This window comes from Numida meleagris, chromosome 13 (genome assembly GCF_002078875.1).
Source record: "Numida meleagris isolate 19003 breed g44 Domestic line chromosome 13, NumMel1.0, whole genome shotgun sequence".
Taxonomy (NCBI): domain Eukaryota; kingdom Metazoa; phylum Chordata; class Aves; order Galliformes; family Numididae; genus Numida; species Numida meleagris.
Genome location: NC_034421.1, coordinates 2,125,133 through 2,149,284, shown reverse-complemented (window position 1 = coordinate 2,149,284; position 24,152 = coordinate 2,125,133). Strand labels below are relative to the sequence as shown.

The 24,152-nt window shown below is 45.9% G+C and overlaps 1 protein-coding gene across 3 annotated transcripts in view; it reads left to right on the top strand.

The window, feature by feature from the left end:
• The window catches only part of PDGFA (platelet derived growth factor subunit A), a 114,665-nt gene that overhangs the window by 33,818 nt on the left and 56,695 nt on the right, over nucleotides 1-24,152 (top strand). For 2 of the 3 annotated variants that reach the window (XR_002443023.1, XM_021411084.1), the window contains one exon: nucleotides 15,929-17,647. The exons of the other annotated variant lie outside the window; for it this stretch is intronic. The gene's annotated coding sequence lies outside the window, so the exon portion shown is untranslated. Of the gene's footprint in view, nucleotides 1-15,928; nucleotides 17,648-24,152 lie in introns of those variants that run through there. 3 annotated transcript variants of the gene reach the window in all.

Here is a 24,152-nt window from a genome sequence, read left to right as displayed (position 1 = left end):
TGCTGCCAACTGTTGCTGGGTCCAGCAGACATGACATGATGTTCCATCAAGACAGGGTTTGTAGGCTCACTAAGGCTGGGGACAGGTTGATGGAATAGAACCAAACAGTCCCTTTTTTTAGCACTACTTGTTGTTCTGTGTTGTGTTTGTTAAGGTAGTGAGGGTTCATCCACACAGCTCAGACATTTGGTCCCTTCCTCCCCATCAGAGGCCACATCCAGCCATGCTGACCTCTGCTCGAACTGGTGACAAAGCTTCATTAACCTGTATCTTCCAACATTCAGTTTGATCAGATATGCTTGTTGGTGAATCTTTGGGGTCCAGAAATCTCACCCAGTTTATTTTGATGCTTCATGATGGTTGATGAGCTAAAAAGGAGACATTAGAAACTCTTCAAGCCGATGGGTCAATCATGTAGATTTCTGTACCATTTTCTTACAGAATGAAGCAGCCAGGAAGGCTACCTTATTTTTGTCTTTTATCCAGACTGATTGGTTACGGACAAGGGGTGCTGAGAACTGTCGGACTAATGGGCCTCTCTGCACTTACTCCTCCCATCGTGCCAGGTTTGGTCCCTGCTCCCTCCCACCCCTTTGCCCATAGACCCATCTGAGGTGTCTGCCCACACACATGCTGCTCAGAGCCCTCTCCCTGCTGTGTCCCTTGGTATCCTTGGAGGTACAAGCAGCTTTCCCAAGGCTAGTTTTCACATGAGAGGGGGCACACGAAGGGCAGTGGCAGGGAAGGTCTCCGACATGAAATTCCCAGGAACAGGATTTGCACATTTTATGACTGGTTGGATGGAAATGCAATGGAGCTGAATTATTACTCCTTAATCCTGCTTTCTCACTTTCCTCCCAGCAGCCTCCTCCCCTCAATCTTAGGTAATACAGAAGCTTATAAACAAATCCCACTGCGTGAAAAATAGCAAAGAGGGGGAAAAAAGGACCTGGGTTAGGGCTGTGATGGATAGACAGGTGGAAGGCAGGCACCAGAAAGGACGATGAATGGTAAAAGCCTTTGATGGAAACACTAAAGAGCTATTGAAAATCCAAGGGGTGGGGGGAGGGAGGAGAAAGAATAGCAGGAGGAGGGAAAGCAAGGGAGCCGTGCCCCCCTCCCCTCCGCCCTCTTTCTCAGGATGTTGAAAGTATTTGTCCTTCGTTACAAAATGATTGAACTGCCGCCAGGCCAGGCCACCCTTCCAGCCATTGCACTGGGAAGCTGGCACTTCTGAAAGCCTTGTTGCCTCTCAAATTTTATAGCTTTCCCCTTTGTGGGAGTTTTTGTTTTGTTTTGTGCTCCTGGCAGGATTGTTTTCAGTTTTGCTGCATATCAAAGCAACTATGTTTTGTTGCTCTGACCAACGCAGAACCCAGGTAATGAAAGGAAGAATTAAAAAACAAAGGCCCATTTTTATCAGAATACCCAGCTCTCTGCCTTCTATTGAGTTAGAATTTCATGCATTTGGTATTCATGATATTGCATTAATATTCCTTTGGTTCACTTCTAGCACTTTTTGAAGGAGGAATTTCATCCTGTAAATAAAGCTTCAACCTTACTGAAGTCTCAGTGTATACCACAGCAGTGTCTGTTCTTCACAGCTGTGAGCAGTAAGAGTGATACTGCTATATCATCATTAAAGTGTTGGGTTTTTTTTGCAATAGACATGCACAGCAGTGAGAAAAGGTAATCTTTCCTCTTTTCGGAATGGTCTCTGAGCTTCTGGGATCTCCTGCATTAGTGCTGTGAGGTCTACAGATGGAGAGAACAATATAAGAGATTGTTGCTGCTGCTAGAGGCTGTATTTATATCATGTACTTATATACATATGTATTTATATAATCTCAGGAAGGACTAAAGCCATGTGTGTACTCCAAGAATGAGGTCTGGCTGTCTGGATGGCCATCCTCCACCCAAGCCCTTGTTAACCAGGAGGTGACCCGGGGCCACGGTGTGTACGTGATGCCACCCCACACGCCACTGCCATCAGGGTGAGCTGGGTGTCCTGGTCCTCGGGGGGTGAGTGGGCTCCTGGCTCACTGTGCTTAGTGGTGTGGGGTGGGCGCATCAGCTGCGTCGCCCCAAGGGCAGTGCTCCGTGTAAACAGCACTGGCAATCAGCTGTTCCTCCAAGATTAGATCCTGGGATTAGATCTCAGACGAGCTGACCATGCCGGATAATTAAAATAGGCCCAGGAAAGGCAATAGGCAACACATACACAGCTGATTTTTTCACTGCGGCGAAAAGAAAATCTCTAATAAAATAAATTTGCAATGGCACTGTCCACCTGCATGTCTTCAGTACGTCCATTGCAGCTTGCAGTGCCCCCGAGGGAGGTTCCCCTGGTTACCCACCTCCAGGCAAAGAGAAAGGGTAAGTGATTTGCTCAAGGTTAGATGGGGAGTCTCTGGGGATGGTGCTTTGGTCTCCTGCCTTCAAAGGAATTCATCCCAGCGACCAAAGCAAATGGCCCCTGCTGTTACAAGGCCAGGCCGTGGCGTGTCATTAGCACTTTGTATCTGAGATGCTGTGTCCGGGAAGGTAATCTCTGTCCTTGCAAACTCACTCTTAGTTCTGGAGCGTGGGTGAACACTTGTCATCGTGCCAGGATGACACAAAGTCTAGAAGTTATGATGGCAATTAAGGTCATGCCATAACGGGGGAAAAATGCTGCCTCAGAAGTGTCCCCGCTTAGTGTCACTGCTAATGATTATTTAAGCTGCAGGACATGACAGATGCAAAAATCAGGTTGTAGCTGTTATGACTCATGCCTTGAAATAACATTTTCCTTCTTACATTGTGAAAATTACGCAGCTATGGGAAGTGAGGGAAAATGGGATTTCCTTGGAGGTTACAGATTTTCCTTTAATCAGCTTTCATAATGTTAATTAAATGTTTGGAACAATGGCTCGGTCCTGGGACCCGCCCGCTCTTGTGTAACCGTCTCACAATACAGTTTTCACTTTCATGTTTATTTGCCAGCATGATTCAAAGCACGAGCTGAGCAAGGCTCCCGCTCGAGGAGCTCCCTGGGTTTTGGGAAACTCCACTCCCTCCGTTACATTTCCTACAGAGGCACAAACCCTCCCCTCCTGAGAAAGGGCAGCAGAGAGGGCTCGCAGCACTTTCTGTACCCTCGTTATCCCGTTCGTAAATGGGGACAATAAAAACTCTCACTGGCTTTAGGTTGGTGGTGGGATGCTCGTAGATATACACACAAGGGCTGCTCTGAAAGTAATGCCTCCTGTGTCATTTCTGTTGGCCCACAATGTCAGAGGTGGATATTGGTGGTATGGCAGTAGGCGTTGAACCTTCCCACCAATATACCTTCACATTTTGTTGCTGTGTGACAGATGGCAGCATCAGGAAGTGTCTATGAATGTGCGTATAAAGCAAAGTAGCGTCCCTCAGTTCCTCCATGCGGGAAACATGGCCCCCACTGACATTCATCGATGCTTGATGGATGTTTCTGGAGGCCGAGCAGTGGATGTGAGCACAACGAGGGGTGGGGGGGTGCATTTCAGCAGTGGTGACAGGGATGTGAAAGAGAAGCCACGTTCCGGGTGGCCATGCACAGCTGTCACACCACAAAACAAAGAGCGTCCCGATCAGCTCATCTGCACGAATTGGCTAACAGTGGTAACTATGCTGAAAAACATGTTTTGTAGCTGAGAATTTGCTCTATCAAACAGTGGTATTGTGCTCTTTGTATCTGTTGTCGTTACCATGGAAATAAATAGGAAGCGTTACTTTGGGAGTGACCTATACATATACCTACCCACGTGGAGAAATAGGTGTGTTTATTGTAGAGATTAATACATGGATAGATGCATTCCGGATAACACAGTATCTTACAGTGCCACTTGTTCCGTGAAGCGCAGTTTGTGCCTGTGGGAGCCATCCCATCCCTTCTGGTCCTGTGCCACTCTCTGGTCCTCACCACTCTCCCCAGGGACCTCACCCCATGGGACAGGAGCTGTGCTGGGCAGATGGCCACAGCCCAGGAGGTGCCGGTGCCGAGCTGGGGTGCCTGTCCCGGTGCTTGAGATGTGCCTGTGTGCGTCCCGAAGCTGCTGCAGCAGTGTGCTCACATCAGCACAGGTGCGCGTGCGGACAGCCTGGCCACTTTTGTTCTTCAGGCTAGGAAAGGCTTTCTTTTTTTTTTTTTTTTTTTTACAAAAATACCATTTTGAAGCTTACGAATTTCAGGCAGTATCAGAAAAAAAAAAGAAGTAGAACCTATTCTATTTTAGTTCGAATCTAGCTGAATATGTGCAAAATGCCGTTTCTGCAGAAGGAACGGTAATCAGCCATGGAAGAGCTGCCTTGTTAAGCTTCAAAGATGGAAACAAGAAGTGGCGAGCACAGGGCAGCTCCATTCCCCGCGGTGGGGATGCACCTCTGGGTGCAGGAGGGCACCTGGGCTGGGCCGGCTCCTGCTCCCCAGGCAACGTGTTCCCTTCTCTGCACAAGCTGCCTAAATACAGCCACGCCAGCTCTCAATGGCAGTTTCCCTGTTGACACAGTGCTTTTGTCTGCTCGGAGAAGGTGCTCTGCAAACAGGAATGCTGGATGTTTTTTATGTTACTTATTTCTGATTCATTGGTTCTAAATTAGTGGCTCGGAGGCACATACCTTTTGTACGAGTAGGGGAGGAGCTGCCTCTCTTCTCCCCACCTTTGGGAACTTTGACCTGCTAAGATCACACACTGTAGGAAGTCTCCGAGGCGAGGTCCCAGGTGCCGCCAGCAGCAAGGGGCTGGAGCACCAGATGAGGTGTGGTTGGAGGGTGTTTGAGGGAGTTTGGAACATCTGGCTCCGTTCCCAGCAACCTAATACACCACAGGCGAGATAGATTTCAAGTCTGATTTTGATTGCACGGAGGCTTCTTCCTTAATACGGGAATTGGCTGTGTATTTAGCGTATAAAATACATGTTTATTTTCTGCTTGGCAGTGCGGGACACGAGAGATCAAAACTTCCCCTCCACACCCCTTTGATTAGCAGAGGAGCGGCAGGAGGAATTTTTCCTCTCTTGGTCATTCTGGGCAACCTTTGAGCCCACTTTTCCCACCCTGTTCCCATGTGAGCGATCCTGTGCCGGCTGGGAGCCGCCAGCTGCCCGGCCCCGCTGCGCTAAATCCATGGCGAGGCATGTAACACGCGTGGCACCGCCCGTATCCCACACAGTTCCCATCCCAGCAGGGACAGCATTCTTTTTTACACTGGAATACGAAAGGGGAACTGTTTCTTGAGTTTATTTACGATAGCCGATGGAGCCATCAGGGTCACCGGGCTGGGTCTTTCCATGCTGTTGGCTGTGGGGCCTCCCACCCTGCTGCAGGCTCAAAGCCCTCAGAGCCATTTTGCTCCCTCCTGGGCCCTCCCTTACGGATTGCAGAGGGCACCGTTAATTTACACACCAAAGAGATGCACGATCCTGTCTGCTCATTTTCAGCAGAAACAAATGAAAGTTTTGCGGTCAGCCCGGCTTGGCATCACCTCCCGGTTCTCTTTTGTTTTCTATCCCCGTGAATCATTTCTCCATTTCACTTCTCCTTTGTTTGTTCCCTAATTGCTGGCTGAACCTGGAGGCACACGCTTCCCTGTGGGAGCATCGCGGCCGTCAGTCAGCAGCGGAGAGGTGGTACAGCTGGTACAGTCCTTCCTCCCGCTCAGGAGTGAATGAATCATCCCCTGAATATGCAGTATCATTCAGGACAGGAGCCAGGATCCTCAACAGACACATGAATTCCAGCATCTCTGGAAACATTATTTCCACACTTTGGGCAGACTGAGATGCAGTAAGTAAATAAGCAAGCTGTGGCATTTGCAATCTCTGTAGTTTTATTTAAAGTGACTGTCTGCTCTGAATGCCTGTACGGGTATTAAAAGTAGAAGGAGTAAAGCATGTATTCTTGGTCTGATACTGCCCAAGGCAGCTTCACAGTATGGCCCATTTAATGCCATTGAGCAGTCCATTGAACAATAAAGAACCCACCAGAAACAGTAACTGCCTGCTTTCCTCCTGAAGATTCACGCAAACCGATGCATCCCAATCTCTGCTGCTGGCCTCTGTGTTGACTCCCACTTTTGCTATTTTTCCATTATTTCAGCTCCTGATTAAGACACAAAACTGCAGGTGTTCACGCACGTGCTGAACATAAACACTTTGCCTGGAAGCATGGAGCTGAGCAGGTGGCCCCACGTTGCCCCGAGCTCTGGCTGTACAGCTCAGGGCCTGGGGATGGAATAGCAGACACGTGGGACAAGTGGGGAGTGTGTCTCAGTTTGACCGTGGGTGAGTATAGAAGTGCTATAGTGAGGACAGAAACTTCCATGCCTCAGTTTCCCAGTGGGAAGGTTAGCTGGGGCCCTGCCATCCCAACCAACCCACTCTTCTTTGCCTTGCTGTTCCCAGCTTGTCTTCTAGTTGAGGAAAAGCCCACTGCATTTTCTCAAGGTGACTTCCTTTGATGTAGTCCTGCCTTTAAATACAACCAACACATGATTCGTTTTCCTTTCTTCTGCTCCAGAATGCACATTCTTCCAGAAATCTTCATTTCTCCTTAATTTCTTCTCTTTCTGCTGAAGCAGTGCTGTCCCTTGCTCCCACATGGAGACATTTCCCAGCCTTCTGCCCTTGTAAATGAGCAGCAAAAGGCACAAGGACTCCTTCCCTCAGCTGGAATCTTGTTCAGAAATGTTCCCCCACCAAGGAAATGCCAATTGCCCGTGGGTGCTCCTGGACTGTGGATGTCAGAGAAGATTCACTGCATGATTAGATAGTCCATGATACAGCTTTTTATAACATCACTCAGTTTTCCTAATGTCCTGTGCTGTGCTGATTAATTCGGTAAAGCTGCCCATGGTTGAGTATATGCACGCATCTCACTTCAGTGTGCAAGGAAAGGGAGAGAAACACTGATCCAATAGAGCAGAGGAAGATCAGTCAGGAGGGCTATGATATTGCTTTCAGTACTCCTATTAATACCAATAGGTAAGATTTTTTTCTGCTTTGTTTTCGTGCCAAGGCTATAGCAACATGTTAACCTTCATCAGTCCTTCTGACGATAACAGTGAAAGTAAAATACCATTAAAATAATCCTCCTATATGTTTAAACCACTCTGGCACTTCTCCAGGCAGTGTTTGTCCCCCTGTTTATGTTGCAGACCCTGGTGACCCTAGAATACTTTTATTTACGAAAGCATAAGCATCATTTCCATGGCAACATGCTTTTCGGGCTGCAGATAGAGGATTGCAATTTCCTAAGCAGCAGAAAAAGCAATGCTGATTTTTTTTTTCCTAATCAGCTAGTAGCAACTTTCATGTGCAAAAACCATCAGCCACGATAAATCATTTAAAAGCTATATTATAATCAATGTAATTTTACAGCTCAGCATGGTTAGCCTAAAAATAAAGACAGTTAGATCCAGTTGTTTAATGGAAATGAAGATCATGCAATGACATCCTCACTGCTGCTCCAGCAAATTGGCTACAACTTGCTCTGAGATGCGGTCTAATGAGGAGCAGTTTGCTTAGCTAGAACGAAACATTATTTACAGAAAAACAACTGCATGATTATTATCCTCTACAGTTTTGGACAATGCTTTTCCATATTGGAGGAGATGATCAAGCCGGTTTGAAAGAAGTCCAAGCTATAGACAAAAGAATGTTATTAACAGAGATGTTGGTTAGTGCCTTGTGCAAAATTGCATTTGGTGCCTTCTGCCTTCAGAGAGCACTGGAGTAGAGCAGAGCCCCAACACTGTGAGGCCATGCCAGCAGAACCCTTCCTGCAGTTGATGGCGTTGAGGGCAGAAATGTAGAACTGGGTCTATAAGGAAACATTGCTTGGCAGTACCACAGCATTGCTTCCCTCCCCAAAAATCATTTTTCAGAAGTGCAGTCACCCCACAAACAGGAAAGCTGAAGCACTGAAGGAAGCAACGATGTGTCCAAAGTTGCCCTAGTTGGCAGTTGGAGATGTCCTGGAGTCCCACTAGGAGGCCCACTCATCGCGGTAGGGTGTTTCAAGACTGGAGCCATCCCCTGCCCACACCACTAGGACTGCTGTGAATTATTTGGGGTGACTGGTAAGGTAATATTAGGCTTATTTAGCCTTAACTAAAGCCACTGCATCGTGATATGACAAAGGCCAGCCTTAGCACCCAATGATCTCTCCTTAAGTTGGGTGTTAGACTTGATTTGGAGTCAGGGAACTGCTAAGTACTTTCTGCCCTAGGGAAAAGTGTTCACCCTCACTTTGGTTGGTGATGGAAAGGAGGAAGGCTTTTCAGCATGTTCTTATGGTTTCAGGCTTGAACTTGGAACTGTTTGTTTTTGCTACGCCACCCCTTCCGCCCTAGTTAATAGTCAACTTTGAAACCCAGCTTTATGTCCCATGTGTTTGATTTACATCTCAAATGCAGGTCCAGCAGGGCAGGCTGTCTAAATCTCTTGTCAGCACAAGGGAAGGAGGTGACACGGTGGGAGGAAAAAGTGAGACACGGCTGTGGCCCAGTATAAACTCTCAAGCAGCTGGGCAGTGCTGTTACTGGGAGAGTCCCCAGCAGGCAACGACTGCTCACCTTGCTCAGAGGTTGAGGTCTAACCCAGGCAACACACAGGGACTAGCTTGTCTCCTTTGATTTATGCTTGATTCCTCCAACACTGCAACCCTGCATCCTGTTTTCCTTGTCTGCTGCAGCTGTACATTAAGGTGATGGCTTGGAAAGACCTAACGAGAGAAGTTTCTTTTGAAACCAAAAATAGCCCGTCATGATCTTATTTTTTTTGGTCAGCATCTTGCAAGCTGAAATTTATCACCTTTCTGTAGCTGGACTGACATACAGGAAACCTATCCAACGGCGAGTCGGAGGGCACAGGGCAGAGCAAGTTCACCGGCCACTTTTGAAAACCGTCTGGCTGGAAATATCATTTTCAAGTGCTCTTTGATGAGGTAACATCAAGGAGCAAAGCGACTGCACACACCACGCAGGCCAGCGCCAAATGGTTTGCACGGCCAATCAATGGAGCATTGAGGGAAGGGGAAACATTTGCAGAATCAGTCAAAAATGAATTAGATGTGTTTTAAAGCAATTACGTTCCAGACTGTTGACTTGGAATGACACAGATATGATCAGCCGGTGCTTAGAGCCCTTCACAGCATGGCCTGATGGACGTGGTGATGCCTAATGCTGCCCTTGTTGATGTTACCCAGAGTCACACATGTGCATGTTTTGACAACTCTGACCTGGTGTGCTCGTACAACAGGATGACCTGCTCCTTTCATCTTTTAAATTGAGCGCTAGATCCTCGGGCTGCAGAGGGAGCAACCACAGAGATGACAGGGGTCAGAGCCAGTGTAGAGCCTCCAGTCCAGCACTGTCAGCGGCTGGCGTCAGCCTTGGGCCTCTCCAGTAAGCCCACATCCACTGCAGCTTCTCAAGATTTTACTGGAAATAGCGACGTCTGCTTCTTGTGAGCCTGGTAAAAACTACCTGCCAGGTTCAGCCAATGTGAAACCCCATAAATTAATTCACCGGCCTTATTCCCGGAGAACTGCTTAATGCTCAGCTTCTCCATAGCTGCAGTTTCTCTCAGTTTATTTTAACGATGGTGCCTCGCTCTCAGTTTCACCACACACGTCCTCTATTTTGCTAAAAATGTACTGATGAACACGAGCTGTATTACCAGAAATCACATTCCAGTTCCTGTTCCTTGGCTCATTTCTCCCTCATTTCCCATTACCTTCCTATTTTAAGACTGCATGCATGACATACCTGTCAGCTAGATCCTCTCAAATATTTATCCAGTAATTTAATCACTGAATTTCATGGTAGATTGCTGACTACATTGATGATTTTCTCCTCGTTCACATAGCAGCACATTAGGGAGCTGGAGTACTGCGGGCTCATGCAGGAGATGTATGAACTCAGTGAAATTTATAAATTGTAAGGAATTTCTGCCTTGACACCTGTGAGGTGCCTCAGCCAGCTGCTGCACTAAAGCGGCACTAAAAAGCACAGGAGATGGATCGTGCTTGGGCATCGATGTGACCCTGTGTTTGTTTCAGATGTGGGCCAGTCTCTGGCACGTGGCACAGAAGAGGACAGAGTCCACTAAAACAGACCTAAAGTCACCTAAAGCCACCCAAAGCCAGCTCCTTCCTTGAGCCAATCCCAGTTGCCAGACTAGAGCAACGTTACATGCTATACCAGATGTCCAGACTGTGTTCCTGAAACCCACCATGGTCCCAGGCTGGAGCACACCTTAGCTGGGCTGAATTCCCAGCAGGAATGAGCTTCCCAGAGCCAGGCACAAAGGCTGAACCCCGCAGACCATCCAACAGCGTGCCCCAGGGCTGGGTGCCCCAGGCTCTGGTGGTTTGGCCGTCAGCCCTTTCTGCACCTCAAAATGGGCCCTGGAGCAAAGGGAGGAGAGAGGTGGCACCCTTTTATGGTGCGAGGAACAGCTCAGCACTATGCTGCCCCGAGGCAAGGCATGCTGCACACTCAATGATTTCAAAAGAAGTTTTAAAAAAAAAAAAGGAAGAGGGAATGAGGAACTAAGTCAACACACCCTGTAGGTAGGTTCTGGCTTCTCTGGGGAGGATTAGAATATAAACGTCTAATTCTGTATCTGTTTAATGTGTTATAAACAGCTTGTCCTTTTTCTCATTCCCCCTCCTCAAACCTGAAAGCGCTGCTTCTTTACCAGATAACACCCTGCCCTGCCGGGATGGGAGAGATGTGGGGTATGCATAGATACAGATAGTCTGTCATCCATTTCCATTAATAGGCATTAAGCATGAGGATACAAACGATACTCTCACTTTGTTGCATCCTGTGACCGCTCTCCAAGAATCTCGTTACTTAATGCTTGAAACATCCTTTGGAGGTAGATGAGTGCAGTCCTTCCCCGCTCGTGGCTGGCTCTGGGAGCAGCAGTGCACTCAGGCGCTCACCGCAAGCCCTGGCTTTGGCCACAGTCATTCTGCCCTTCATATGTGTGTGCTTAAAGGCTTTGCTGGGCTTGCTGAGCTAGTGTGCTTGATGTCTTGCAGGATAGGGTAGGAAGGCAGAGAGAGATAACGGATTTTATCGTGTTCCCAGGGAAGTTCACTATGGTTTCATTGATTTCTGCAGAGAAGAAGCTGTCCCTAAAGAGCTCGCACAGCTGGGAAGAAAGCCCGGGAGATCCCAGTGCTTCGTCCTCTCCTTGAACCGCTGTGCCATACTCCTGAAAGGAAAAGAGAACATGGAGGAGTGGACACTCACTCCAAAAAGAATAAATATTCCTACATGACTGATGTAAATCTATAGTCATTAAATAATGATACAGCTAATCCTGCAGTAGGGCCTGCAGAAAGGCTGCATTAGGTATAAGCACAAGGCTGGAGACTGTGCCTTTCAGAATACCTTGGCAGACTTACCAAACCTAGACAAATAGAGATTCTCGGAAGTGTGGATTTTTTCTTTCTGTAGTACCCTTACTTAGCTGAAATTCCAGACATGATTGCATTTTACTTGGGAATATCTCCTCCAGAAGTGGTACAAGCTGTAGTAGGAAATAGCTTCAAACGTATTGAAATTCACTGCATTTTTAGTATATCAGTAACCTCAAAGAATTCTTGTTAATTGCTGAAGAAATGCTGCTTTCACTTCTGAGACGGCATTAGCAGATTTCAGCCAAGCCAGGAATATGACAACATTTCTCAGCTGGAACATCTCTGCAGACTTCCATAGATGCAGCAGACAAGGTAGTTCAGCATGCCCTGATTTTCTCAAAGCTCTCTCAAGAATTATAATAATAATTGCAGTATGTTAGTTAGTCCTCAGGGATAGCTCCATTTTCCATGCATGTAACCTTTACTGCTCTGGGATGCAAGCTATTTGTTTTGGCAGCACGACGCAACCCATAACTTCACCATGATAACCATTTTTAGTTTGGCTTGCAGTTTTTTTTTTTTCTTTTTCAATTTTTTTTTTTCTTTTTAAATCCATCTGTCCTGAGAAGTCAAATTCCCGATTGTATCTTGCACTCCCACCCCCCCTCTTTGCTTACAAGGGACCTCAGAGCAACCCTTCTTCTCTCTCCTTGCTCTCTGGCTTTTTCTTGCCTCACTCACTAAGAGGTCCACATTTCTGTTTCACCATTTCTGTGTTAAATATATCTGTCCTTGAAAGTTCTGGACGCTGAGGTAGGGAGGTTCCATGTTTATCACCTTGCAGGAACATCTGAATTACATTTGTTAAATAGACGAGTCTAAGAGCAAGAAAAACAACACCGATGTCATTCTGCTGCCTGCCAGCTCTGAGCATTACACGTAGGATTTGGGTTGGTGGCTCTTGCATCATTACTGGAAGAGAGGTTCTGTTCTTTGGACATAACAGAGCTGATGAAAATAGATGTGTGCAGCTCCTGCTGACAGCCTGCTCTATTGCTTTCGTAAGAGAAAACAGCAAAAACATCTCCGCAAGAAAAAAATTATTCAGTCTGTTGGCAATGGCTTGCCATCCAGCAGGTTCACACAAGCTGTTTTTATGGGTGATTCTTTTTTCAGATGTCCAGTATCCAAATATAGCAGATGTGAGAGCTTCCTGTATTTGAAAAGAGGAAGAGGAGCCATTTTGTGGAGGGCAGTGGGATAGGTGCAGAGCACATGCAAGGTGGGAATGGGGATCTAAGCACCTGGTGAGGGCCCTCCACTGATTTGATCTCCACGTCATCCTGGAGGCAGCTGTGAGGCTGTAATTAAATTACAGCAAAACCTGGGGCTGCTTCTCATTGCACCAGGACCAGGTTCAGGTCAAAACCTGCATAAGGCTGAAGTGCCACGAGCCTGTCTTTGCTCTCTTCTTTTGGAGCATATCCCCCATGAGCTATATCGCTTTTGCACAGCGTGCTCTCAGCAGCTGCACTGCTGCAATTAGATCTGAGCTAAGCAGGAGATGGGGGAAGGGATTATGTTGAAGAATTTGCCTTAGGAGTGCTGGAAAAGTGGCAAAGGTTTGTGTGATGCTGGAAAAATGTCTCCAGCAAAACGCGTGTTTCTTCAGTAGCATTTCAGGTGTAGGAACAAAAAGATTTTGAGTCTTTCTTGCTTCCACGAAATGAAAAGCTGTTCCTTCAGGTTCAGCCCAGATCAGCTGTATGGAATTAACAGGAGGGACACTTTGCTCAGTTCCGCAGGCAGTTAGCAGGGATTGCTTGGTTTATCGCAGCTTTCCTGTGCTCCGGAGCCACATTGCTCCCAGCCAGATGTTCAGAGGTAGTCCCAGCATCTGTGCAGTGCATCACCAGACCTGAGAGCCTGCTGACAATACCTGCAGAAACTCTTGCTATCCGCCTGGCTTGCTCCCGGCGGCCCTGTGAGGCTGCCGTGCAGGATGGATTCAGCTACTTGTGCTCCGAAATGTCCATGTGGGGTAAGTAGTGAAGGACTTCCTGGGTTTTGAAGTGTATTTTGCCCCTAATAGTTAGAAATGACCCTAGTTTTCTTCAGTTCTTTCATTCCCCATCCCCGTGGCTGCTCCTAATTTAACACTGTGAAGAATTCACCTTCCTGGTGATGTCTAGGAAGTGCCTCTGTTTAAGCCTGCTCTGCCAACCCACTTCCATAACCTAAGCCCACAGATATGTTTCCTTGCTCACAGGTGTCATTCCTCTGGATCTTTTCAGTTATACTGCTAAACTGTCACCCATTTATTCTGTTATCTAGAAATCCTCCCTTCCCCTCCAGCCTAGCCTACCTTTCATCCCAACCATCTGGGAAACTGCTGCTAGGCAATGCTATCTTGGTCTAATTTGTAAGAAATAATTGATTTATTGCTGCTACATACCTTTCCTGATTTTCTTGGGCACGGCAGAAATAACAGGCTGTTCCAGCCTTAAAGAACTTAATATAAATTGCATTCACATACAACGTCTCTCGTTGATAAGGGGACCTGAGCTCAAAGGAAGCCACGTCATATCTTAACTCTCTGGAGTTTTGGGGGTTTATTTTAATAATAGCCTGACTTTAGCATATGCAATCCATGGTATTTGAAAAGCTTAAAACAACAGCCACAGGAGAATCCTGCTGTACGTTTCGCAACCCATTCTCACATCAGCAGAGTGCTGATCCTGCATGGAATTCATTCCACATTTTATTCATTATCTGAATGAGTTATCAAGACAGCTCTCTGCCTGGCTGGAGGTACCAGCGTAGTGCAGACAGATTTTTTTTTTCCCACAGAAATCTCTGAAGCGATGCTGTCAGCATAGCTATATTTAAGGGGCTCAGCCCATGCAGTCAGTCTCTTGGTGCAGAAAAAAGAGTTTGTAGTCTCTGAAACTCTACCCTCCTCTCTGCCATGGAACGGGAAAAAGTAGCATCTTACCATCACTCCTATTGCATTCACTGGTTCTGGGGGGAAGGGAAAGCTGATAAGACAGTGAGGGCTTTGGAAACAATATTCTAAGAGGTAGAGCATGGCAAAAAGGTATATGTCAGAAGCCAACGTCTGCAAGCAATCTTTAACCATCACTGAAGACTGCCTTTAAATCCATGTGTCATGCCTTACTTACCTTTGCTTTGGGCTTAGTACTAGTTTGGAAATAACCTGTGCTCTTCCATATATCATTGCTTTTGCTGAATGAAAAGTTAGGACAAAAAGCTGTTACGTACTGAGGTTTTTCTCCAAGTTAAATGCCATTAATAGATAATAACTGACATTTTGGAAAGATAATATGGGGCAGCTCTACGTACCCCCCCCCCCCCCCCCCCCCCCCCCCCCGAGTTTTCTGTGATGTGCCCCTGCAGGATGCCTGAAAGAGTTTTTTGTCACATACACTAATGTGAAGGTCATCTGTCCTGTCCTGAAGCGATTGCAGTGAAATAAATCTTTTTCCCGATTTTATAAAAAGGTCCAATACGTGAATGTGGTGGAGAAATGCCATCACGCACTGACCGTGGGTCTGGGGTAAGTGATGGGGTAATGGTGTGACCTTCACATCTGAAATAGAAGCTCCTTGAGGAGAGGAAGAGGAACCATGTGCGAGGCCTGGGGCTGAGGTACGGGCCTGCTCCATGCGGCGCGTGATGTAAACGCTGGTGGGGAAAACAGTCATTTCAATGTGGTTTGGCAGGATCTAGTGCCAGAACAGCGACCCTGATGACAAATAAAATGGGCTGAAATGACCTGGCAGCAAAATCCTTTCGCGGGTGAGCAAGTGAGTGGCTGGGACCACTCAGCCCGGCATGGACAGTGATGCTGGTGGAGTGCAGTGTGTCTGGCCCAAGAGCCTGGCACAGCAATAGGGGCAGTGTGTTGGGATTGAACATGCAGCGCAGGCACGGCAGGGAGAAGGCCAGGAGCTCACATGAGACTTCTTCCAGCTCCGTAAGTCCAAAAAGCTGTTTCCAACATGCTATTGTTAGAATTGTGACTGAGTTAGGAGGTGTGGAGGACTTGAAATGCAAACATTTGAAGACTCGCTGCTAGCTCAAAGCTTTTGGACCAGTGTTCATTACCTCTCATTACACCCCGCGTGGTGTGCGAGTAAATGCCTTTTCTTAAAGTCATCAACCACATGAATTTTAATGGCCCAGCTCAAGATCTGCCTTTCTACAAGGGGTATGAATAAAGCTGGCTGCTCTTGTGACACAGTTTAATTCTTAATTCTTTGGTTAAACTGGAAGAAATCCACGTTCTCCTTGCCCACTACGTCCTCCTCCTCCCCCCTCAGTACAAAAAAATACCAAATGTACAGGTTATAAATAACAGAAGTTATCTAACGTTTTTCCATATAAGGAAAGAGCAGAACTGGAAATGCTGTTTTCTTATTTGCCTTTCGTATTCAAATTAAGTGGACACTGCAGCAAATTGAATATTCCCAGCAAAAATGACTTTTTTTTCTTGTCATACTCTCTGTGTAGGTCCACTGTTCTTGTGCCTTGCTTTGAACTTTGTTGGCACGTGTGCAGATACTTCAACAACCAGGAACCCGACGTTTGACCTTGCGTTGCATATTGGTCTACGACCAATGTGAAAGTAAGAAAAGCAAAGCTGCTCCACTCTTGTGTTACATCCCATGTAAGGGAAGGGAGCACATAAGAAGGGCTGGTCTGGTAAAGAATATGAGACAAGTATCTACTTGCTGAAGACTGCCATGAGTTCAGTAACAGCATCTTCAATACCATTGCTGCTGTTAGCCGGAGAGCAGATACTTTGGGGACTGCACAGTCATTTCTCTCTTCTCACGTAGCTTAAGCTTGGATAAAGGACCGATGCTAATCTAGGGCTAAAATTGGAGTTTGAAGTAATGGGTTGATTTGTACCATTTTTTCTTTTAGATAATGCATATCCTTCCAGACCCCTTTTCCCCATGAACAGGAGCTGATTCAGCTTTGGCAAGCAGTCCCCATCCTGCTGTGCTTTTCCTCTGATGCCTGAAGTTGCCTCCAGTTAATTCATATGGAATTAAGGAATGGAATTAAGATATGAAGCTGTTCTGAGCCTCTCTGTCTTATACATGGTGATAAATATCAGTTGCTGAAAAGCAGTTTTGTATCCCCTGGTAACACCAGGCTTACAAACCATTCCGTGAAGAAAGAGTCTGGCTACCTGGTTATTGATAGTCCAGCACTCACTTTCGCTTATCTCCTACCCTGTTTGCTCGTAACCAGGTTTGAAAACATTTGTGTAAATAACTGAAAAGAATGGAGATATTCACTGATCTTGGAAGTGAAGTGAGTGAAAGCAATGAACTGCAGTACTTGTTCTTTATGCATGTACGGCAGCATAAGGAAACTGTGGGAAGCTAATTTGCAAGCCTGTTTACTGAATACCTGGAACAACTCCCATTTCCCATTTAAATTAGCTACGGGAAGCTGAGTGTCTAATTTGCTTCTCCAGTACCTGCTTTTTCCACTCATTTATGCCCTTACCTCGTGCATTTTAGTAGTCTGCCTCTCCTGGCATTTCAGACGTGTTTACTGCTGCATCTACAGTCTGTAGTAGCATCTCCAGGGAAAAATAAACACAAATTGCTAGCACACCGGCCTGGCTGGCTTTGTACCTGCTTTGCACTATGTGGGCACAAAGAGCCATTCGGAGTTCAGGAGAACAGCAGGTCAGGTTCATAATATCCAGCACATCCCCAGGCCAAAACCAGTATGCAGCTCTTGCAAAACAGAGGCTTTGAGGAACAGATTCCGTGCTGCAGTTTATGCTAAACCTGTTCTGCACCTGGAGATGTCTGTACAACCGACGTTAAAGCAAACAATACATAAGCAGTGTAATAACATTATTCAGAGTAATCCCTTCCACGCACACCACCACCTCAAAGCTTCTTTCCAACCTCATCTGCTCATGGCCAATCTGAACTGCGAACAAGCCTCCAGTAACACTGGCTTTGGCCTCTGCTTGGGAGTGGAGGGGACTTTGGGTGTGAGAATTGCTCATGGAAAATGTCCTGGTTTCAGTCCCTGTGCTCTGGTCCCCAGAGCCTGTGAGCCTGAAAGCTCAGCTGCATGTCTCTAACCAATTATGGGCTGTGTTAACACCGCTGCTTGCTTTTGCTTTTGCAGAGGTAGATTTCTCAATGGAAAATTGAGGGAAGTGTTAATAATAAATAATGACTGTTCTGAAGGAAATGGGCCAAGTTTTCTTCTTGCTTATGGGTGGAGCCATGCAATGGTTCTTCATTGTTCATAGCCTTTCTTAACCAAAAGTTGGCTTGGAATATGCTTGTAACCATCCAAGTGGAAGGTAGATGCCTTGCATTTAGCAGCTGATGGCTGCTCGGGATCAAGATTTATAACAGCACAAAGCATATTAAGCAGCATTTTGAATTTCTTCTCCAACCACTTCTGGTAAGATACCTTCACCAGGCAGCCTCCCCCTCAGGTTGGAGGCTTTTCTATACAACTGTAAATGCCACCCTTGTTCATTTTCTGCATTTGTTTGTTTGCTACTGATGGGCGAAGAAAATTCCTTTATTCTTTTCTCTCTGCTGCCTCCAGAGAGGTCAGGATTTATCCCTGAATGATTACATGATCTGTTTCATGCTAATTAAATAGAAAGTGAGTAAGATTTTTCGTTTATGGCATCCTTAAGCCCAGAGGTCTTATTTTACATTTCAGTACAAGGCTGAAGGAAATTGAAAACATTATTCCTTAGAGAACTGAGATATAAAAACACTGGGAAATATTCAAGTAAGTAGTGCACACAGAAATATCTTTCATTTATGTTCCCATTTGCTAAAACAAAATGGTACTTTTTAAAGCAAATGATGAAAATTGAATACTTTCCTCACCATAGGGATGTCACTGGTATCAGCCCTAAGGCCAGAATGGTTATCTCCTCCCTGGCCCTGGAGAGCATCCTTTGCAATACACTGGAGTCAAAAATTTGTCTTAGTGGGTGACCAGTCTTCTTGAAGCTGCTGTAATTTTCTCAGTATTATTCTTTAAAACAAACATTTGAAGTAGGAGTGGTAAGGGAACTGTCATTCATCGAGTACCAACATTTAATCCGCTGTTTTCACTTTTATGAATGTATCATTATGTCCTCCTCAAATACTGTAGATAGTGAATGGAATGCCTAACCAGCAGTCAAGAAATATGTATTTTTAAATCAGTGATGAATGCTAAGTAGTTCAGTGGAGTTCTAACAAAAGAGCTGAATGATGGAAAGAGTTCATCTTTAATTGGCTTTGGATTGAGTAATAAGCAAAATTTCCCCCCTAAAGACTTTGTTAACATACATGAACCAGAAATTCAGTGGACTCTGTATAGTAAGGTAGCAACAACCCACGAACATTACAAGAAATGGTCAAAGCCATTTATCTTTGAGAGAGTCTTTAGGGAAGATGAGAAAGCTCCTTTCTCCAGTGGATGTCACAGCAAGCTTTGGCATACCAGTGCAGTCACCCATATTATCACCATGGAGCAAACTGAGGGTGTTTTTAACCATAACGCAGAGTCAAATGAAGCCACTCCTGAAAAATTTCACAGAATCTGGAAAACTAGACCGCGTGAATGTCCTTTCTTCAAATGTGGGAAACACTAGCTCAGCCATGCTATCCTCCATGGCACCTTCTTGAAGGATTGTGTATGTACCTATCAAAATCCCTTCAATTTCATGGTTTTTCACTGGCTACTGATACCAATGAAGTACTTCAGGAATCCTTCCATGCCCATAGCAGCTGTTTTGCACCTGGTTTTATGGGAAACTGTGAAATGAGATTTTCTCAAGATTTTTTAAGGGGTTGAGACTGGGCCGAGACCTGACACATTTAAAACAACTATATGAAGCTTTATTACACCAGGAAAATCATGCATTTGGGAAGAATTCGTTACTAGGAGTCTAATGAACAATCAGGACCTCATAATTCATGTTCTGATTTTTTACTGACTTACAATGATTTATTTACTTATTTATTTTAATCAGAAAGGGTGATTATAGTGACGAATCTCAGAAAAATCTTTCATGTTAAGAGTAAATCACAGAGGATTTGCTTTTCCACACATAAATAACTCAGGGAATAAACATAATACTGTCAACTAATTTTCAATTATACAAAATACTGTGCTAAGGCTGCTTGAAATTTTTCCACCAAGATGGAAACTGGATTGTTAGCTGGACATTTTTATTAGTAACTGGTTTAGTTACATTTCCATGTTTTGTTTTGCTTTGGTTTTTTTTTGTTAGAAAACTGATATTTTTTTGTTTGGAATTCTTTCCGTCCTCCAGTTCCAAGAGCAAAAAATGTCCAACCATTTTCAACTAAACAGGTTTTTTGGTTTTCAGGTTTCCAGGAAACAAGGCAAATATATCTGTCCTCTGTATCCCTTGCTGAAACCACCTGATCACTACACTACTACGGCACTGGGCAGATTCGCAGCTCAGTAGAACAATAATGTGCAATGCACGCCAGCAGATCTGCAGGAGAGTCATGTCTCTGCCCCCACAACTTACAGCGTGGGGAGAAGAAAGGGACAGAAAGGAGAAAGAGAAAATACGTGTATAAGCTGAATTTTCATTTTATTTGATCAGCCCGATCATTCTTTCCTGTGTATAAGAGCTTCAGTGAGAGGACAAGCCTTGGGGCTAAGTATGGGAAAGGATAGTATGGGTGAAATGGGAAGGAACAATGGTGGAAAAGATGTGTAAGAGAATATGTGAAGGTGTTAAAACTGATGGAGAGAGAGGAAAGATTAGAAGAGGGAAAAAAATAAAAAAAACCCACAAATGAAGAGAGTGACGGAAGGGGGGAGGTGGGCCTGAGTGAATATGAAGGTGCAGAATAGAATGGACCCCCCAGCGTCAGTGCAAACAGGAAGAGCAAACTGGGACTTCAGGCTGGGGAGCTGGCAGGAGACCATGGCTATGCCTCCTCCCATGGCTGCTGCTTTTACCTGTGGGGTCACTTGGCTTCGTGTCCCAGGTGGGCTCCTCTAGAAGGGGGAGCTGGGAACTGCAAAGCTGAGACTTTTGGCCCTCCCCAGCCCCTCGTGCTGGCTGGGGGAGCAGTGCTGGTGCTGGGGTATTGCCCTGTGAGATGTCAGCAAAGGGGTGGCTGGGAGCTCTTGGTGGGCACCCTACGGGGAGCGGGATAAAGTACATGGTGTTGTTAGCCTGGTAGCTGCAGATAAAGTATTTACTGCAGTGGAAAAAGGTACAGCGATGCGTTTCATTCTTCTACTGTTAAATCGGTAACAGGCAGCACAGCTGAGTGAGCTGGCGGTCCTATTACATTTCAAAAGGTAGCTCGAAGGATTCATCTTCCCCACAGTGCGCACTCCCATATTCTGTGTGAATGAGATGGTGTTACTGGAGCTGCTATCTCCTATTGGCAAGATGGATATATTCCAGGAAAGCCATTAAGCAAGACGCCTAAGTCTGATGCCGATGGTATTTCCTCCCCCCAAGCAAACTTTCTTTCTTCTCCCTCGCTGCCTTGTGTATTAGCACACATGAAAACTTCACTGATATGAATTATACAAATCCACCAGAGAGGCTGTGCGGCAGTAGCGCAGAATAGGGAGGCTCAGTTGTAACACAAAGGCACATCATGGATGAGTGAATGTCACAGAAAAACAGAGCATCATTAACAGTCCAAAGGCCAGCTAAGTGTGCTGACCATGATTTATTCATATTTGCTTAGGTTTCTCTTCTGATTCTGACTAGACATGAATTAGAAAACCTGTTCAGCCATATCATGGATCCCAGGGAGAAATGCTCCTTAAAAATCAATGAGAGAAGGGCCTTCAATTCAGCATTGCCCACAGCCTTCAGAAAGCTGACAGATATCTCTTGGTGAATTGCATCCAAGTGGTGTGAGATCTCACCACCTGTTCGCTAACAGGAGGTACCAGCACTGGTCAGGCAGTGGCCTCCTTCCTCACCTTGTTCGTGCTGATATGGCTCAGCAGTGGTAGAGCAGCAGAGGGAGGGAGAAAAGTGAGTGAGGGGAAGACCCTCACCTGGTAGCTCCTGGGGTGTAGCTGAAGTCTAGAGGTCAGGGCCCAAATCTCTAGCATGCCCTGGAGGAGATCAGGCAGCCTGAGGCGATGTTCGCAAGCAATGGTGCAGGAGAGCCCCCACCCAGGTGGGCGCAGAGGAGCTGCCCAGGTGCCTGGTGGGGACATTTGGGCAGGGTGCTCCCCACAGACCCAGGCTGCAGGATGAAACAAATACCAGCTGTGTTCCTTGGAATGACAATGAGTCAAGTAAGAGAAATGCCTGGTTTTAAGCCGTCTCCTTGAATCGTGTTATGGGGAAGGGAGCATCCTGGCTCTCACTAGTGCTGCCTGATAAGTCACTGAATTGGTTTCCAGCCATCTCCAGGTCATGTTCACTCAAACACCACTTAGACAAACCATGAAGGTCAGTTCCTCAACAAACATTTCCCTCTTTGGGAGGAGACACAGCCCACCCAAGTCTGCCCAGACAGAAAATTTGCTCTGTGCTTGGCTGTCTGAGTTGGATACAAGAAAAAAAATACATTGTGTGCACAGAAGTTCTTTTTGTCTCATGTATGGGGGTGAGGGCCTGCTAGCATTTTGATGAGCTTTTCTGTTTTCTTGTTGCTTGATAATCTGGAGACACAACTGAGAAACCTGCAGCGAAGACAGTCCCATTGGTGTCCTGCAGAATGGTGGGCAGGCCAGTAAAGCGCTGCACCATAAGTGCTGGCACAGCACCTCCTTCTTGCAGGGGATTTGAGATTTAGTTCCCAGTTTGGTTGAAACAGCGAACCCCTTCAGCACCCTTCTTCCCCCAGAAGGAGAGTCAAGATGGACCAGTTTGCAACTGGTATGTGTCTGCAGAAAGACGTGCAAAGGTGGCATCTCTCCTAAACAAGTTATTTGCTGATTTTGTCCAAGTGCTTTGGCTTCATGCAAACTCATCCTCAATCTCCCTGGAATTGCAGTGCTGCTGTGTCTCTAACTGGGTGAGATGAGGCAAGGTGGCACTGGCACCCAAAGGCAAGAAGATACATGTTGTATTTATGGTCCTTCTCCTGTATAGGAAGAAACTGTGACATTTGAATGATAAACATGCTATTAGTTCTGGGTGGTGAAAATCCAAATCCTTTTTCTCAAGGTAGAGTGCCTTGCAGGGCTCCTTTTATACTCACAGGATGCTTTAGTTACTTGGGTAAGACCACTGAGGAGAACCTGGTTTATATGTGAACATGCTGAACAGGCTGACACAAAATCCCATAAAATTAACCAGCCTATGGTTTCTTCAGCTTTCTGACTTAAAGCCTTCCATGTCTGCTGCAAGAAACAAGGGAAACATATGTGAGGCCAGGACCAAAATGAAATCTGAGCTAAGTAACTGAGTGGTTTCACGGTCATCTTCCCCTCAGCTGAGGTGGTCAGAGAAAGATGTCAGTGTCAGTGACACTCTCCAGCTAAACCCCCACTCCCTCGCCTGGACCAAAGCCAGAGGCAGAAAGGGAAAACCAAGCGGCCATCAGTGCTGCAGCCCTGCCAGTAGGCATGGAGCTGCAGGCAGACAGGAGACCACGAGATGTGATTGACAAAGAAGAATATGCGTTGGCAACAAGTGCCTGATTCACATTTTCAACAAAGCACAGCGGGCACGTTTCCCAATGAGTTCAACATTTGGTCAGGGGATAGGAGTTCCTATAAACATATTTGTAGTTCTGCTGGTGACTAAGTCAACCTCGTCATCTATCAGCAGGCTAATAGCAGCAAATTCACATGTGAACAGCTGCTGGATTGAGCTGGTTTTGGAGCCACTTGCCAAATGGAATGAGAGGGTCCTGCAGAGGGTGCAGGTCAGCAGCTCCTCTGCACCAAGGCAGGGAAACAGGAGAAGCCACTGAGACAAAACTTTCAAACACACTCGGATGACTTGGTTGCTTTGGTGATAATTGGCATGTAGGCTCCTAATTGCTTTAGGTGACTGATGACATTATTTGGAGTGGCACAGGTACTCGGAAGGCGGATTCTCATTGACTTTGAAATCTGAGCCCCGGCACAGAGTTGAGCTGTTCTCAGCTGCTGGCCATCTTTTCAGCAAGACAGTCCTGACTTCCAGGCCTCTTTTGAGAGTAGGTCTTGAGATCTGAGATTAGCATTTCCCAAGACATCTAAATGACTTAGGGGCCTATTTTCTGGTATTAACATTTTTTTTTTTTTGGCAATAATTATTTCAGCTTTCATGCTAGATTATTGCTAAATTACCAATGTAAGGCCTTCAAAAAAAGCCATGCACTATTGTTCCCATCTACACTGAGATTTCCTAGTGGTTCTTCTACAGTTTCTTCTATCTGAGATCTGACACGATCAGAATGTTTCTCAGTCCCTGGAGAGCAGGTGACTGCCCTTCTTTTCTTGACTACATAAAAAGCATCTCAAACACTTCTGTCTTAGAGTATGGGGGCATAGTGCAGAAGAGGCTGAAAAACACTGACCTATATTTATAATTCCCTATTTTGTGCCAACCCTAATCATTTTTCTAATATGCAGCACTTTCATCTTCTCAGGGGTCTGCTTCCGTCAAAATATTTTCTTGGTATTTCTTCTTTGCATTTTTGCATTGACATCATCTAGTTGAAAATAAACTTTTTTGTGTGTGTCACATAAAGCTGGTATTTTCAAGGCAAGCCATTGCTGCGTG